This window comes from Narcine bancroftii, chromosome 13, assembly GCF_036971445.1.
Source record: "Narcine bancroftii isolate sNarBan1 chromosome 13, sNarBan1.hap1, whole genome shotgun sequence".
In the NCBI taxonomy this organism is placed as follows: domain Eukaryota; kingdom Metazoa; phylum Chordata; class Chondrichthyes; order Torpediniformes; family Narcinidae; genus Narcine; species Narcine bancroftii.
In genome coordinates this window covers 73463050-73480622 of record NC_091481.1, presented here as the reverse complement: position 1 = coordinate 73480622, position 17573 = coordinate 73463050, and the positions used below count along the sequence as shown (strand labels likewise).

Here is a 17573-nt window from a genome sequence, read left to right as displayed (position 1 = left end):
AAGTAAACAAAAAATCTCCAGCCTTTCCTTTGACAACTTTCCTGGTACCTCTTCGAAAAACTCTTTAAGATTGGTTAAACACAACCTACTATGCACAAAGTCATGTTGACTATCCCCAATCAGTCTATGGCTATCCAAATAATTGTATATCCAATCTCTTAGAATACCCTCCAATAATTTACCTACTACTGATGTCAGGCTCACCAGCCTATAATTTCCAGAGTTTCTTTTGGTGTATTTTTTAAAAAAATGGAACAACAAAATCCTCCAGCACCATACACGTGGCTAAGGACATTTTAAATATTTCTGTCAGAGCCCCTGCAATTTCTATATGAGCCTCCCTTAAGGTCTGAGGGAATGTCTTGTCAGGCCTGGCAGATTTATGCACCATATTTTGCTTTAAGACAGCACACCCTTCCTCCTCTTTAATCTGTTTCAGTTCCATGACCTCACTGCCTGTTTCCCATGACTCTTTGCCCTTTCCCTGAGTGAATAATGATTTAAAAAAAAACATTAAGATCCATCTCTTTTGGCTCCATACAAAACCGATCACTCTGATCTTCAAAGGGACCAATTTTGTCTCTTAATATACCTGTAGAAACTTTTAGGATTTTCCTTTATATTGTCGGCCTAAGCAACCTCATCTTCTTTAGCCTTCCTGATTTATTTCTTGAGGTTTCTCTTGCATTTTTTATACTCCTCAAGTACCTCATTTACTCCATGTTGCCCATACCTCTTAAACACCTTCCAAACCAAATCCTCAATATCCTCAAAAACCAAGGTTCCCTATTCCTGCTAACCTTGCCTTTGATCCTGACAGTAACTTTACAAACTCCGAACACTCAAAATTTCACCTTTGAAGGTTCTCCACTTACCTCGCACGTCCTTGCCCAAAAACAATTTATCCCAATCCACTCATTCTAGATCCTTTCTCATTTCCTCAAAATTGGTCTTTCTCTAATTTAGAAAGGTTTGGTATGACATCAAAAGCTATGCTCCGGAACTATGAGAAATACAATAAACATTAGATAATGCATGATACAATATAATTGGTTACACAGACGTGGTTACACCACGCCCCAAAAGTTAAATAAATGGGACCCAACAGTATCAGATAGATGTTTTCACTGTAAGAAGGAAACGGGAAAAACAGTACATGCAATTTGGACATGTGAGAAAGTGGAAAAATTTTGGGAAGATCTAAATCAGGTATTAAATAAAATCACAAAAAATAACATACCAAAAAATCCAGAGATCTTTATTCTAAGTAATATAAGAAGTAAAGAACTTGGCCTCGATTTGGATGGAGCACAAAAAAGATTTATGATAGCCATAGCTGTAGCAAAAAAATGTATAATGTCAACCTGGAAATCAGAAGATAGCCTGAGAGTACAGCAATGGTACATAGAAGTGATTAAATGTATTCCATTGGAAAAAATTAACATATAATTTAAGAAATAACATCACAGTATTAAAACAAATTTGGGAACCGTACATGGAAAACAACGGAAAAGTCCTACCGCAGACCTCCCACCGCCTAAAATGAAAGAAGACAACAAAATGAACTGACCCAGTGTGCAAAAGTAGAAGACACAAATTTCTTGTTTATTTTCATTGTGTGATGACATGGTTTAATGGGTTTAATGTATCATATATGTTGAACATTGAGTGAGTGGGGAGGGAGGGGTGAAGGAGGGAGGGAAGGGAGGGGGGGAAAAAGGGGAGAAAATGACATTGTGTATATTCAAGAGGGAAATGTTTGTGTGTATTTTGGTCAGTATGGTTCATAGTGTGAAAATTTTTTTATATTTTAAAAAAAACACCTTGTCAAACTTCTACAGATGTTAGTGTGCTGACCAGCTGCATCAAGGCCTGGTATGGGGGCACCAACTTCCCTGAGTGTAAAGCCCTGCAAAAGGTCGTGGACACAGTCCAGCACATCACAGGAAAAACTCTCCCACCCTCAAGAAAATCGACATGGAACACTGCTGTCAGAAAGCATCAGCAATCCTCAAGGATCCACATCACCCAGCGCATGCTCTGTTCTTGTTGGTACCATCAGGAAAGAGGTAAAAGTGCCATAAGACTCATACTGCCAGGTTCAGGAACAGTTACTAACTATCCATCGTCAGATTTTTAACAACAAATTCAATCAAGAGACTCATTTAAGGACTCTTATTTTGCACATTATTTATTATTGAGTATTTTCTGTATAGCAGTTTTGTTTACATTTCTTTAACAGTTTTTTTCTTTTGTATAAGTATTTTTTCTGGAATACAGTTTTTTGCATTATTGATAAAAAGAAATTCTGCCTGGCCACATGAAAAAGAATCTCAGTGTTGTATGTGATGTACATACATGTACTCTGACAATAAATCTGAACTTTAAAGAAGGAAAGTGGCATCTTGAATCTACCAAAAAAAAAGACAATGTCAAGTAAATTCAGAACGTGATATTAGAAAACTGCTGATAAATCCACGCAAACAGGGGGGAGCCCTCACCCCACAGAAATTACAGCCAATATAAACCTGAATTATCAGAGGTGTGTTTTAGGTGTGGTGTAGAGGTAGGTTCCTTTTTACATTTTACCTAGCTTTGCACTAAGGTGAGGCCCTTCTGGCATGATCTCTGTGACACCCCTAATCAAGATCACAGGGGTCACCTCCCCAGTAGACCCAGAGCTTTGTCTTCTGGGGAACTTTACCACTGTTGGTAGATCACTAACCAATTCTCAAATTAAGTTCACGGTGTGGCCAGGAAGTACATAGCAGTAATATGGAAGTCTGAATCCATCTACTCATAGATAGGTAGTCTTCAGAAATGAATTGCATCCCACTTGAAAAGGTAACATACTATCTCAGGAAGGGATATAATACCTTCCTAAAAATCTGGCAGCCTTATTTAGAGCATATAGGTACCTCACTATTGCCAATACAGGTACACAATCCTTTATCTGGAAACCTTGGGCGACCGTGTGTCCTGAATTTTGGATTTTTCCGGATTTCAGAAAGCCCGATTTAAACCCACCCGAATTGTGCTGCCGTATCCACCCCATTCCAGTCATGCTGCCATCTCCCCCCCATCTTGCCCACCCAACTCGTGCTGCCAGTCTCTCCCCCCCATCCAACTCACGCTGCCAGTCTCTCGCCTGCCCGACTCATGCTGCCGGTCTCCCCCCCTCGCCCGCCTGACTCGCGCTGCCGTCTCTCTCTCTCTCTCTCTCTCTCTCTCTCTCTCTCTCCCCACGCCGGATTTTGGAGCTTTCTGGATTTTAGATGTCCGGATAAAGGATTGTGTACCTGTATAGAGTTACAATTGCTACTGGCTAGCAAGTTCTCTGTTAATAGAACTTATATAGAGGGGTGGGGGGTTTCTCGATGTTTTGCATTTGGAACGATTGTTGATTGTTAAATATATTTAAAATTATAAGTAAAATAACACAAAAAAAGGGGGAAACAAACAGCAGGAAAGTGGCACTGCAACAATATGCCCTTGTGGCTTCAGTTTACTATAAAAAAAAATCCCAGTCAGAAGACTCAGCAAGGAAAAAAGCTGTATGAATTAATAAAGGCGAATGCAGTTGTTTCATGATTGAGGGATTTGGAGGAATGCAGAAGAGTGATTAAATATGTTTTTAAGAATAAAGAAAAATTAAAATACTGGATATGTCGGCATCTTGGACAATCCAAAACTTAAAAATGTCACCTTAAAGTCTTACATGCTGGGTCTAAAATCGGAACCCTGACAGTGAAGTCTCACCACCTCCACCATCTTCCCTCTGGCTCTTGTGCAATCATGAGCGTGTCAATTTAGTTATCAACAAAGTCTCAGCGCTCCCCCGTGGGGCCCATCCACCCAGTCTGACAGTAGTTTATTTTAAAACATGCTAATAAAATTAAAAATTTTACAGGGTCATTTGGCATATCAATACTGTGATTTGCTTTTAACAACATCCACTGGTCAGCGGCAAGTGTCAGATATGAGTCGTCTTATACAAAGGATACTGCTCAAAACCAACATGTTCGGTGGAAATTTTGGGCTGTCCTATACACCAGCATGTACGATCGTCAAAAGTAAAGAGCCAAAGCAACATCACAAATCATTCACACGAGATAACTCCAGATACAAACAGTAAAGGAAGCTGAATTAGCCAACTTGCAAAGGGCTGAACAAAAACATTTGGACCTTCAAACAGTCTTCAAGATAGGCAGCAACCAAAAGCAGAGGAGCAATCTGAAAAGAATAATCACACATATGTCAACAGGAAATCAGCAAATTAGTGTCAGCTTTCAGCTCAGAGGCACACTGTGCACCTGTACTGACAGAACTTTGAGAAATGTTGAATACAACAGAGATTAATTGCTGAGTTACTCCAGCTTTGTGTTTTTTACTTCAACCCCGGTGTCTGCAGACTTTTGTATTTTATTTATTAAAATTTTAATGCCGTCTTCCAAACAATTATTTTTTAAAAATCTGTAATAGGTTATTTCAGGCTAGAGTTCTGGTTGAGGTAGGACTCTCGAATTTATGTCTTCGCATGCTCGATGCAGTCCAGCATTCTTTTGCCCCAAAGCCTCAACAGTTATCTTCAAGGTATATATGACTGCATTTTACACATCCTGTATCTAGCCCTTGAGAATAAGTTATAAACAAGGGAGATTGCAGATGCACATGGTTGAGGGAAGATCTAATAGAGGTATTTAAAATTATGAGGGGTATAGACAGAGTAAATGTAGGTCAGCTTTTTCCAGAGGGGAGGTGAGATACAAACCAGAGGACATGGTTAAGAGTGAAAGGGGAAAAGTTTAGGAGGAATATTAGGGGGATCTTTTTCACACAGAGAGTGGTGGGAGTGCGGAACAAGCTACCAGCTGAAGTGGTGAATGTGGCCTCAATTTTAACACGCAAGAAGAATTTGGACAAGCACATGGTTGGGAGAAGTATTGAGGATTATAGACTGGGTGCAGGTTAGGGGGACTAGGCATAAAAATGGATCTGCACAAACTAGAAGGACTGATGGGCCTGTTTCTGTGCTGTAATGTTCTATGGTTCTCTACTGGAGAAGCACACAAAATGCTGAAGGAACTCCAGGCTGCTGACCTGATGAGTTCCTCCAGCATTTTGAGAGCAAGTTATATTTGGTTTGAAGAATGGAAATGTCTTGGGAATTTGGAATCGTTGCATTAGGCCTAACAAATTTTGACGTATGTGAAAGGTAGCAGTTTAATAGATTTTTGATAGTTGAGGAATGAGAAAGGCAATAAATGATCATCTGTGGAATGGGTACATGGGGAATTAGATCTAAAACATGGGCTTGAAGATAGAACTCATTTATCACCTGGCTCCTTCAATGGAGCTTTTAAAAAGCTCTGTAATACAGTTACAGTAAGAAATACCTCTAGTCAATCCTTTCTTTTAATTCAATCGTACATCTAAGTGCAGCTTAATTCAGTTACTACAGGTCAACAGTTATGTTCGGAGTGGCTCCTCTACAATCAAAATTTGTTAAAGGCAAGATGAAAACATTAATTTGATTAAGGGTTGTAGTAATGGTTTTAAATGCTCCATTCAATGTTGGATCCCAGAGACCTTGTGTGACTTTTTTTTTTAAAAAAGGTGAAAAGATGTAAGAAATATTTTTTATATGATCATATTCTCACTGCCAATGTGGATAAGTGCAGAAATGTTAACCCTTTCTGCAGACAATTCTTTAATTGGGGAAACATGGATGATCTTTGACAAACCTGACAGTCCAACAACAGGATTTGTTTCTAGTTTACAAAAGGGAAAAGTAATTGTCATACAGCAGGGAAACATGTCCTTCGGTCAGTCCAACGTCCATACTGACCAAAGGGCCTTCCTGAGATAATTCCATTTTCCTGCATTATCCCTTTAAATCTTCCCAATCCATATATAGTAAAAAAAAACCCTGGTATCTGGCCCCTATGTGGATTGGTAGATGCTGGATAAGCGAGTTTTCTGGTTTTTTGAGATGCCTAACACACCAGCATTAAGAAGAAAGTTTTTTAAAAAATAGATGGTGCAAAATGTAAAGTTATGTGGAAAAAAAGCAATATTATAGTCCTTAATTATGTAAAGTTTACTTTTATCATGCAACTTCCATAACTTATAAAATTTAAATTTGAACCCCATTCGCTGGTGTGGTCACAGCATTGCGCTAATTGTGCCACCATCATAACAGATAATGCCTTATTTATATTTAATGACGGACTAATAAGGATAAAGACTCTTACTAAGACACTTTAAGAGAGTCACCCCAACAGCAAGCAATGTCAGCTGGCTCTTCATCCTGGACAACTTTATTCAAACCTTATTCACCAGCTGCTGCGAGCAGGGCACGACTGGGGCACTCTGCTGGCTCAGTGTTTGCTCCCATCTTCACCAAAGGTTTATGTGTTACTTCAAAGAACATTTACTTTTACAATTTTAAACTTTTATTTCTTCTTTATTTTTCATTTCAATTTATTTATTTTCCTTGGGGTTTTTTGCCGATTGCTTGAATTCTGGATAACAGGGATTTTATTGTATACCTGCCTAAATGTCTTAAATATTCAAATTCTACTGAAGAGCCTGTATTGTAATTTCTGTTCTATGTTCATTGGAAGTTACCTGTCACATGCTGGTGGTGCTGCAGTGGGTATTTTACGGTTTGATTCGCTGTGAGGGTGTCAACAGTCTGTGAAAGTGCATGGCAAGCTTATACTGAGTAACAGCATATTGGGAAATGGTTAATGTGTCTTAATGAACACAGACAAAATGGCGAGAAGCCGATTAAGAGGGAGGTCCCTTTAAAAGAATAGAAGAGTTCGAACTTACACCAGAATTATATTTTAGGCTTTATTGTTTTGTATACGTGTCTGTATTCTGTTTGCTTCCCTCTGTTAAGCATGTTACCCGTTACAAATATTTATCTATTGTTCCTTACACGTTATTATCTTGTTCAGTTAATCTATATATTAATCTAAACAGCACTGAGTTTCAATCTGATTATATCCAATAAACATATGTAATGCCAGTTAATATTATGAATGTGCAGGAACCCTCATATTAAAAATTGGGAAAACTGCATTGACATTTTGGGATGTAACTTGATTTAACTGCGATCACAATTTTTCCTTTAACAAGAATATTTATTTTTATAAGGGTTGGTGCTGGTAATAACTTTCCACTTCTGAAATCTTATTACAATAAAACGAATAATCAAGGACTAGATATTGGTGGTGTTGGACAAGCAAATTTTTTAAACTATTAGATGGTACTCCAATCATCTGAACACACTTTTATTTCACATTTATGTTATCTAGTATTTGTTTTAAAAAAACCAGTGAACATGGTATTTTCATATGCAAGTTTCAACTGATCAAGACAAGCTGAAATAAGCAAGTTCCCTGGACTGCCCTTCCAACCATATTCTGGACCCTACCTCTGACCGCAAACATATGTTCCATTCCAGATTCTGGCTGCTCATTTGGCCCACACACCCAATAATATACAACCAACCTCACAACCCTAGATCCACAAACAACAAAGGCTTAGTGTTCCACAGAATGTCCCAGATGCCAAATTCTCAGATACTAAATTATTAGTTTTACTGTAATCCTAATTAAGATATTGGAAGAAAGAAACATCCTTGAAGGACGATCAAAGTGACGGCTTTGTTTAGCCTAAAAAAATTGTGTCATGGTAATACTGGACCCTGAAGATTTTGCTTCCTGAATACTTTTGGGTGTATTTATGAATTTTGTGCAAATCACCTTAAAATTTTCCTTTCGCTATTTTTTAGATACCATCTATTTTTGTGATTTCATGTCATACTTTAAGTCTACTTCAAGCATACAAAACTATGAAGCGCTTTGTCTCCAATTATAAATAACCATCTATTTCAACCATGTTTGTTAGATGTAGGTTTCAAGGAATGGCGTAGAAAAGATATTCAAAGTTTCAAGGATCTTTTCATTCAAAATAATTTTGATTCTTTCAAACAATATCAGCCAAATTTAATCTTTCCCATAGGCATTTTTCTTAGATATTTACAAATTAGGCATTTTGTTAAGTCCAAGCTTTCAGATTTTCATTGAATTTCTAATTCTCTTGATCTGCTTTTTAACAGACAATTTTATAGCATCTATTTATAATAATTTACTGGACTTTTGGGAACAAGACTTGTATATAACTTTTACAGATGAAGATTGGTACAAACTCTAACTCCTCATTTTGTGCAAGATATTGCTTATTACAATTTAAGGTGGTGCACAGAATTCATATGTTTAAACTTTATCACATTTTTATGCAGACATTGATCCTCTTTGTGAGAAATGTAAAATTTTTGAAGCTGCTCTGATTCATACGTTCTGGGAATGCCCAAATTTAGAGAGATTCTGAAAAGAGATTTTTCAAACTCTATCAACAATTTTCAAGATTAATTTGGAACCCTGTCTGTTAATTGCAGCTTGGTTTTTCTCGTGACTCAGGTGAACCACTCTCGGCATCTCAAGAAAAAGTCTTAGCTTTTACTACACTGATAGCCAGACAAGCTATTTTATTGAAATGGAAAGGAGATTTATCCCCTACTCATATGCAGTGGTTATGTGATGTACTATCCTATTTAAGTTTAGAGAAAATCAGATATAATATTAAAGATAGAAAGTTTCAATTTATGGGGCCCATTCTTAGAATTTTTTTATAATTGGAAGAATCAATAAGTATTATACATTCTGGTTTAGTCCTTTAGGTTTTTTTTAAAAATCCTTATTATTTTAATACAACAGTCTAATAATGGGTCTGACATGGTTGCATTCATTATGTTTATTACTAGATTGTAGATATATACATTTTATTACTAAAATGCTTTGCCGCTGATTTTCATTTGTACTCAGCATCTGATGCCTCTTGTATCAGTGTCCAACAATAGTCAGCCGCCACTAATGGATTCCAGTTGCCCTGATACCACTTTTCCATGGTCGCAATGTCCACTGACTGCACCAAGATCAGCAAGGAAGAAGGCCAAGTGCGAATGCAGGAAATGTATTTTCAATGACGTGATACTCTCATTGTTTTGTATGCTTTTTTTAAAAATTTTTTATTTTTCACACCATAAATCACATTAGCCATGATATACACTTTTTCTTTTTCACACATATACAGTGACTTTTTCTCCCCCCCCCTCCCTCCTCCCAGGCCACCCCCCCACCCCCCCCCCCCTCATCCATTTTAGGTATACAATCTAGGTTGCATTAAACCAGTCAGACAATGTTGTCATTCAACAAAAATACACCAGAAATTCTACTGAGTCCATTCTTTTCTTTCCTTCTCCTTCCATCAACTTAGGTAATGATTGTCCCCGGTAGGTTTTCGCTATTGTATTTAATTAAGGCTCCCATATTTGTTCGAATATTTCAATATTATTTCTTAAACTATGTTATTTTTTCTAATGGAATACATTTATTCATTTCTATATACCATTGTTGTATTTTCAAATTATCTTCTAATTTCCAGGTTGACATAATACATTTTTTTGCTACGGCTAGCACTGGCATATTACCAACTGAGATCCTACTTGAAGGATAAATTAGGAAGCAATTTGAGTTTACCAGAGGGAAGTAACCTTGAATATGTGATTACAGATACAATGTTAATCAAAAGATTTATAACAAATATGTATATTAAACTGCAAGAAAAGGAGAATGAGGAAACAAATGGTAAAACTAAACAAAAATGGGAACAAGATTTAAATATAAAGATAAAAAAGGAAACATGGGAGAAATTATGTTCTGGAACGATGAGAAATACAATAAATACGAGGCTACGTATGATACAATATAATTGGTTACACAGACTATACATTACACCTCAAAAGTTAAATAAATGGGACCCAACAGTATCTGATAGATGTTTTCGATGTAAAAAAGAAATGGGAACAACAATTCATGCAATCTGGACATGTGAGAGAGTAGAAAAATTTTGGGATGATCTCAATCAGATATTAAATAAAATAACAGAAAAAAATATACTAAAGAATCCAGAGATCTTTCTCCTAAGTAACATAAAAAACAAAGAATTTGGAATTGATTTGGAGGATGCACAAAAAAGATTTGTTAAGATTGTTTTGTATGCTTGAAGTATGTTGTCAATCAGCTGAATGTAGTTTCCAAGAAAATTCTCAACATCTTTAAATGCTTTCCATGCTACCACATTTGCATAGCATCTGCACTGAGTGCATGCACTGTGTGGGCAATATACTAGTAGACTTAAAATATGATAGAGAGTCAAAAAATAGGTTATAGCTAAATAAAAAGGTACATGAGAGGAAAGATTTTTGTGATCAGCACTTAGAAAAGCTTTTACTTGATATAAACGGAGAGCAGCAAATATTCACTCCCATGTACAGATAGAGATATGGTTAGACCGAGGTGGAAATTAAACAGCAACGTGGGGCATGAACAACAAGCTGGTATGATGATGAGTAAAGGATAAAGTAAAGGTAAAGCCAGTGTTCTCGGGTATCACGTCATACCTAGAATGACTTGAACTTAACTTTCCCAGGCCTGAAAGCACTCGCAAACATTCTGTAAAAATCCCATCCCCTAAAAGGAGACTGGAGCACACTGGAGCAATCTTGGATAATGACTGAGGAAATTGAAATTGACCAGAGGTTGACTATTATTTTTGTATCTGTATATTTTGATTCATTTTTGCTCCTCTATTCCCTGTTGTGTGCTGGAGGCCTGGAACATACCTCTAAAAAAAGTGAGCATCCCCTTTTATTTGTTCCTGAGCTCTACCCAGATGGCCTCATTTGAGCCTTCTAGGATACTCGCCTTCACTATCTCAGTAACGGAATCCTTAATCAATAGTGCCACACTTTTACATTACACTCTCACTGCTAAATTTCTCTGCCATCACGTGTAGATTCTGCTTCCTAAAATGCTTTGTAGTCAGACCAATCCTTTTTTTCAACAATGTCTCTGTGACAGGTCCTGGGGCTACGATATTGTTGCTGAATTCAGAAGTAAACCATAAAAATCTGTGGATAGTGTTTGAAGTAAAAGCACAAAATGCTGGAGAAGTTCAGTCGGTCAATGTCCTTTATGTAGCAAAGGTAAAAATACATAACCGACATTTCGGGCTTGAGCCCTTCATCAAGCTTTGAGAGAATAGTGGTAGGCCTCCGAACAAAAGATGGTGGGGTGGTGAAGGCAGGAGATAATAGGTGGAGAAGGGAGCGAGGGGACAGCAGCGATCGATGTGTTTTTAACTTGTTTTTTTTGTTGTTGTTTAATTCATCTGCCTTAAAATAGATGCCATTCTTCCCAATTCTGCTCTGCCTACTCAACTGACTTGGTTTCTTCCACATCTGACTCTCCACCCCCCCCACCCCAAAATTATACATCTGCTCCATGTTCCATTCCTCTGCCAGATTAGCTTGACAAATAGAACCATAGAACATTACAGCACAGAAACAGGCCCTTCTAGTCTGTGCCAAACTGTTTTTCTGCCTAATCCCACAGATCTATACCCAGTCCATAATCCTCCAAACTCCTCAAATCCAACCCCAAATGTTTCTTAAATCTAAAAATTGAGCCCGCTTTCACCACTTCAGCTGGAAGTTCATTCAACAATTCCACCACTTCAGCTGGAAGCTCATTCAACACTTCCACCACTCTCTACGTGAAGATATTCCCCCTAAACTTTTCCCCATTGACCCTCAACCCATGTCCCCTAATATTCCCATCAGACTTTTTGCCTTTTATCCTTAACCCACGTTCGTATATCACCTACCCTCAGTGGAAAAAGTCTAGGTACATTTATTTTATCTATAGGCTATGTAGCGACTAGTATCCATAAAAAAACTGCTTTGGAGGCTAAGTAGGCTCTTGACCGTGACGCGTTAGAACAAATTCATGACAAGTCCAGATGAGTTTTAAACTGTTTATGAGCACAAAAGGACTCATAACATGGTAATAATCACTGCTAACGTGACTAACGTCTGTTGTAATCTTTAACGTCTAATGGACAATAGCCTACTCAGTCTCCAAGCGGCTTTTTTTATGGATAGTAGTTACTACATTTTAGTCAACAGAAAATATTGGAGCCCTACTCACCCACCATTTATCCCACCATTACTGTTAATGCGGGCTAACTGACTCTCCAAGCCCACCCAAACCCCCGCACACGTGCAAACAACCCCAGTGCATTGCACAGGCGCACCGACAGAAACAGAACGCGCGCAGCCACTGGACCCCGGGACACCACCAATGCCCGTGACCACTATCAACAATGTGATCAGGTACAATTCTGGTTCAAACACGCCTCGTAATTTTAAATATCAAATCTCCCCTCGTTCTTCTGCGCTCCAGGGAATAAAGTCATAATCTGTTTAACCTTTCCCTGTAACTCAAGTCCAGGCAACATTGTAGCAAATCTACTCTTTCAATGTTATTGATATTTTTCCTCTAGTTAGGTGACCAATACTCCAAATTTGGCCTCATCAGTGTCTTATTTAACTTTATCATAACATCCCAACTCCTACACTCAATATTTTGATTTATGAAGGGCTATATGCCAGAAGCTCTCTTTACAGCCCTATCTATCTTTGATGCCACATTCAGGGAATTATGTATCTGTATTCCCAGATCTCTCTATTCTACCATACTCTTCAGGGTCCTACAGATGACAGATGGTTGACCTAATCCAGTTCATGTTTCTGCTGGGCCACTCCCCATTCTCCTTCTCTTCCTCACCTGTCTCCTTTCCTCCAGCTCTCCTTCCCTTTCCTCTCCATTCATAGAGCTATCCACCCCCCCCCACCTTCCCCTGTTTGCTGCTGTGCCCTCCCTCCCTTATCCACCTATTACCTCCTGCCTGGGGGCCCTTGCTCCTCCCCACTCTTTTATTCCTTTTATTCAGGTGCCTATCTACATTTTGCTCATACCTTGCTGATGGGCTCAAGCCCGAAGCACACTGGTTATGTCCCTTTATCTTTGTTACATAAACTGACCTCCTGAGTTTCTCCAGCATTGTGTTTTTACTTCAACCACAATGTCTGCAGACAGCCATGTTTTAGTCCAGTTCAGGTGCAACCTGGCCTACATGTGCAGGTCCCATCTTCACCAGGACTGGTGCAGTGATCTAGACAATCTAAAACCTTCCCTTTTGTTGCACATTTGATCTGTTCTCCTATTCTAAACCTACGAGCACAGAATTAGAATTATTCCAGATCACAAACCTCAGAGATCCTGCTCTTTAATCTGTGACCAAAATATCACATTTATGCTGAAGGATTTAATCCTTTTTATAATCTTTGTAGTTTAGTATCAATATGGTCCACAATCTGCCCTCTTGCCAACCTGAAAAAGGTAGCATTTTTCTCTAATCTGTTTCCAGTCAGCTAGCCATCTCAACACATTACCTCATAATCTACAATTGAATGCCTCCTGAATCCAAATAGAGTATATTCATTAGTTCCCATTCATCTACAGCACTTTACATCTTCAATCAATTGGTTAAATAAATTTTATTTCACAAACTGTTAACTTTACCGGATTACCTTGATTTTTTTTTTAAGTAAGCATGCTGTAACATCTTTGGTAATAGGTGGAATTGAAATTAAAACCTTAACAGAGAAACAGGAGTCCAAGGAAATTAAAGTCATAAAAAAAATAAATCTGATAAATATTTTAAGTCAAAGGTTTCCACGTAGTAAGGTGCAAGACAAGGTTTTTATACAAAAGGATTTCCCGTATTGTAGTTTGCAGGAATATTACATCATTTCCTCAATGTTTTTCAATATCTGCAACACATTTTCTTTGAGGATATGAAACTTTTAGATAAAATGCATTTAAATACATTTTGGTGCAATAAAAGTCAGGATTTTAGAACATAATCCATTTAGATTACAGAATAAATTAAGAGCTATTTTATAAATCATTTCCAGACTTCTCTGTGTAAAGTATAGGTAACTATCTTTACTCTTCAGTGAATGTGATTGAACTGATTACAATTTCCAGGGACATACTGTTAAGTATTTGGGTGCCTGAACAATGAGGTGACACGATGAGCGTTGGAAAGGCAAGGCACAATCCTCAGGTATAACCCCACTCCTTCCAATATGTCCCATGCAGAGAAGACTTTCAGAAGATATTTAATTTGATTCCAAAGATAATATAGAACTGCACTGCAACGATGACGTGGAGCACAAATAGACATGATTTAGAAGTCTCCTCAACTTCTACCAGAGGAAGCTTTGTGATGTTGCTCATGTACAGAAGGGTCTAGGTGAAACCCTTACCCAAAATTAACTTTAAGGGGGTGGAGGTCCCCAAGGTCAAACCTCACCTATCCTGCTAGTGACTTTGGAAGATTTTGCAGAGACATCATTGGTGATCCTTCCCCAGTGCTTTTGGTTCCACAAGTTCTGAAGTATAGACAGAGCATGGATCACTGCTGTTCAGCAGACCACAAGCTTGGTACTGGGTTCATCTTGGTCTTCAAACATCCTTTTCTTCAGCTAACTAAAAGTTACTTTGCTGAGAGGTGGCTCCCAAGAAATGGAAGACAGTCCACAATTTTCAAGGTCTTGTTAAGGAACTTAACTGTCAAGGGACAATATTGTGTCAAATATCTTCTGGACATTCAAGTGCAAAATCTTCTTTTTCATATTCTTTAATGAAGAATTCAGTGATGCCCTAGAGCAATTTCTGAATTTTCACATATAAAAATGTCTTCATTCTATAAATTAATGATGTACTTTGATCTTGCTTCTGGAATGGAGTCAACAAAGGTCAAAGTATTTCCCACCCACCTTTTAAATGAGTTGAGGTGAGATGCAATATGTAAGAAGGAGAACTGAGAAGAGTTGGTGAAATAACAAACTTTGCTTCACTCAATCTGCAGTAGGATTGAATATGTGGTAGATCGATTCACAAGGATCACAATTTGCAGGCCATTGAACAGCAGGTGCAGAATGGTAACTAATTGCTGAATACAACCATATTTTAAAATGATTCTTCATAATCAATGGAACAATGGTTGCATTATTAAAGTAAACCAATGATTTCAAGAAGTCTGCTTTATCCAACAGTTGCTGAAATGCCAGAGCACCTCATCACTGAAAACAAAACTACAGTATCTGGAATTCAAGCAACCTGCAAAATAATCAAGGAAAATAAATTTTAAAAATTAAAATACATAAGAATAAAATAATAGGTAAAAAATATGCAGGTTTCAAATTAAATATAAATGTTCTCTGAGGTGACACATAAACCTTTGATGCAGATGGGAACAAATATTCAGCCAGCGGAGAGCCGTGGACAGGCTTTGCTTGTCGCAGCTGATCGAATAAAGTTGTGTGGAGCATCGAAGTTCCCAGGTGACGATAGCAGGGTGGCATTCTGATCTGTCACTGTTCAGTGTGTCCATGAAGGTCCTGATTCTTGAGATTTTGAATTAATTTTGAAAGTGGCTGTAACTCATCAGTAACTACTGTCAGAATAAAATCTTGATTCTATGCCACTGGTGCCCAGTGTTCATACAAACAAAAAGATGCAAGCTCATATTCCAGCTGGTGCACGCCAACCACTAACACACTGATAAAAAGGCTTCCAGACTCTTCCCCTCATCCATTCCCCTCTCTGACACTCCCTCCCCCAACAACCTTCCTCATTCTCTCCTCCATCCAATCAGCCCCTTCCCCTTTCTCTCATTCTAATCCTCTGGTCATCCCTGGTCTTCCTGATTTTGCCCCATTTTACCCCCAGAGCTGCTGGCCTATTGATCTCCACCCAAATCCCTGCTGCAGCGTCATCCAAGACTTTCAAACAAAGCTCAAGGCACTGGAAGAACAAGTGAACCAAAATCACTGACCTCCCAGGTCACCATCCCAGATGACAGCGTAGTTCTACCTAGTCAGCCATGTTGGCTTATGCATGTCCACCTCCAGACTACCATTTCAAGCTTCGTCGCAGGAAAAGATTACGAGGCAGACTGCAGAAAGATTCAACGATATGCTCAAAGACTCCTCAAAGGAATGTAACATTCCCAGTGACCCACCCCCCACCATAAACTCTGACCCATTACTGCTCAAAGTCAAAAAGGAGCATTGAGGATGGCAGCAGGAACCTTGAGACCATTCATCCAGAGCACAAAGAATGATTGCATACAGAACCAGGAGACTCATGCACCAGCCCCCTCCACAGAACAATCAATTGTTCTTAAAATGTCCTTATTAGCCACCTCAGAACCAGTGAAAGTCACCGATGACCCAACGCTGAAGTAAAATAGCTCAACACCAAATGCCACAAGAAAGCAACAGAAAGAATTTTCATTTATGAAAATGTCCTTCACCTCAGAAAAGCTCATCTGCCCTTGAAGTGACATTGTTTTCATTGTCACTATTGCAAACCTGAAATGAACTACCGAATTGTTTTACAGAAAAATCCTTCAAGCAATGCAATAAGTGACTTGCATCATTTCCTATGTTAAGAGTTAGTTCTGTAATATTTAATGGCCAAGACAATTATCTTCTACAGAATCAAGTAAACACTGATACATAGACCATTTATCACAATAAAACACAGACAACCACAGCTCCATTTTATAGACTAGCAAAGTATTAAGTTAGGATGGTTCAGCACAGACTCAAAGGGTTGAAGGTACCTGTTTCTGTGCTGTAACGTTCTATGGTTCTATAGATTAAATCTTGGTTATTTCTGGTGAATATAAGTGGGGCTTGAAGTTTTTGATTTTAGACAATAACTGCAGGGGGGGGGGGGGGGAAACCTTCATCCCTGTCCCTGAAGCTGAACTGTCCCAGATTTTATTTATTATGTGGGCAATACTCCCTGTGAAAATAGAGAGATCATCACTGAGTGGGAAGAACAAACTTCAGTTTATATAAGTGGGCTTTATGATCTCAGAAAGGCATTTAAGGGGAGAGTTATGTATTTATTTTTGCTGATAAATGCCCATGCCATGTAGAACTTACATTTTGCGATCAGAATGGTTTTAAAACTCACACAAGTATACCAACCAATCTTATTTATCTGTGCAGTGAAACACGAAAGTCTGCAGACACTGTGATTGAAGAAAAAAACAATGTGTGTGTGTGTGTGTGTGTGTGTGTGTGTGTGTGTGTGTGTGTGTGTGTGGGGGGGGGTGTTTTCCATGCAAATAAATATGGATCCCACCTCACTGTCAAAAGACAAAGGAGGAAAAACCCAACACCCAACCCCAACCAACCAATTTTCCCCTGCAACCGCTGCAACCGTGTCTGCCTGTCCCGCATCGGACTTGTCAGCCACAAACGAGCCTGCAGCTGATGTGGACATTACCCCTCCATAAATCTTCGTCCGCCAAGCCAAGCCAAAGAAAGAAGAAATATGGATCACTCTAGAAATGTCCAAGGAGGCCAAGAGTGGAGAAGGAAAAATGTGTCTGGTGGTGGGATCCTGTAGTCAGTGCTGGAAATGTGTTGGATGCGGAGGCAGGTGGGACGGTAGGTAAGGATGAGGGTCCAAAGTTTGAACATATAAAGAGAAATATATTCTATCGAAACC

General features: G+C 38.6%; 1 protein-coding gene across 5 annotated transcripts in view; it reads right to left on the bottom strand.

The window, feature by feature from the left end:
• LOC138748605 (CCR4-NOT transcription complex subunit 3-like) overlaps window positions 1-17573 on the bottom strand; it is a 97271-nt gene that overhangs the window by 77624 nt on the left and 2074 nt on the right. The window contains exon 2 of one of the 5 annotated variants that reach the window (XM_069909086.1): window positions 15883-16002. The exons of the other annotated variants lie outside the window; for them this stretch is intronic. The gene's annotated coding sequence lies outside the window, so the exon portion shown is untranslated. The remainder of the gene's footprint in view (window positions 1-15882; window positions 16003-17573) is intronic. 5 annotated transcript variants of the gene reach the window in all.